The 1,271-nt window shown below is 43.3% G+C and overlaps 1 pseudogene; it reads left to right on the top strand.

Moving 5' to 3' along the window:
* The first annotated feature begins 613 nt into the window (after window positions 1-613).
* LOC102436254 lies at window positions 614-1,266 on the top strand (annotated as a pseudogene).
* Window positions 1,267-1,271: the final 5 nt, after the last annotated feature.

The raw sequence follows: 1,271 nt of genomic DNA, 5'->3' as shown, positions 1-1,271 counted from the left end.
CATTGTGGGCTCATGTAACAGAATTTGATGTTAGATTATGTTAATAATGTATACTTCTGCCCCAAGTCTACCCCACGTATACTATTCACCAACATTTCAGAAAGCTATTTGAATGGGAAGAAAGATGTTCTATTCATGGTAAAATAATTTTCAACATTATTCAAGTGATGTTTCCAAATTTGGAAAGACGGCAGTACTAACAAATGAGTCTAGTCCTTTAGGTGAAAGGATGGAAGATCGCGTGAGATCCTGGCCATGGTACAACTGTTACTAATTTGTAAAGTCAACTACTTTGTTTCCCAGGTAGGGATTTTTCCCTGAAGTTAGGGAGGGAATAAAACCCCTTAACTAAGTGCCAGGTGGGTAGTTAATCACTTTAACTACGAACAATCACACTTAAGCTACATAATCTTTACTCCCTGGAATGGAGATAAGAAACGCCCTAACTTTTGCATTAGAAATTGACAGGATTAAAATCAACTGGTATAAATATAGATGTAACAAGACAGTAAACACCAGAACTTCACTGGAGATCCTGACCAGAACTTGGCTGGAGATCGTGGCTAGAGATCCTGGCTAGGCTGCTGATCAACTGAACGCTGTCTCCGTGTCATTTCTTCTTCGCCGACTCTGTCCACACCTTTGGGGACCCCTGGACCTGCTGGGGTTGGACCCCAACATCCAAGTACCCACCAGTAGACCCGGAACCCTGAACCACACGGAACGTGGAGGGAAAATACATCAACAACAATAGGGGAATTTTTCCGTCTTTGAATAAGGATTGCTGCACTGGACAACTTCAGAATATTACTCACAATGTCATCGAACAGGAGTCAGAATCCCCATGGACTGAAGCAGACTGGCCTTGACCAGATCTGGGATGACCTCAGAGCCGGAATCCAGCAGGTGTACTCCAGACAGAGTATGGCAAAATCCAGATACATGGAGCTCTACACTCATGTTTATAGCTACTGCACGAGTGTTCACCAGTCAAACCAAACTCGAGGGGCTGGCGTCCCTCCTTCTAAATCGAAAAAGGGGCAAACGCCTGGAGGAGCGCAATTTGTTGGCTTGGAATTATACAAACGACTTAAAGAATTTTTGAAGAATTACTTGACAGATCTTCTTAAGGATGGAGAAGACTTGATGGATGAGAGTGTACTGAAGTTCTACACCCAGCAGTGGGAAGATTACCGGTTTTCCAGCAAAGTTCTGAATGGATTTTGTGCCTACCTCAATAGATATTGGGTTCGCTGTGAATGTGATGAAGG

The sequence above is a fragment of the Myotis lucifugus genome, unplaced genomic scaffold, assembly GCF_000147115.1.
Source record: "Myotis lucifugus unplaced genomic scaffold, Myoluc2.0 scaffold_3918, whole genome shotgun sequence".
NCBI classification, from domain to species: Eukaryota; Metazoa; Chordata; class Mammalia; order Chiroptera; family Vespertilionidae; genus Myotis; species Myotis lucifugus.
This window is presented reverse-complemented; position numbering and strand designations above follow the sequence as displayed.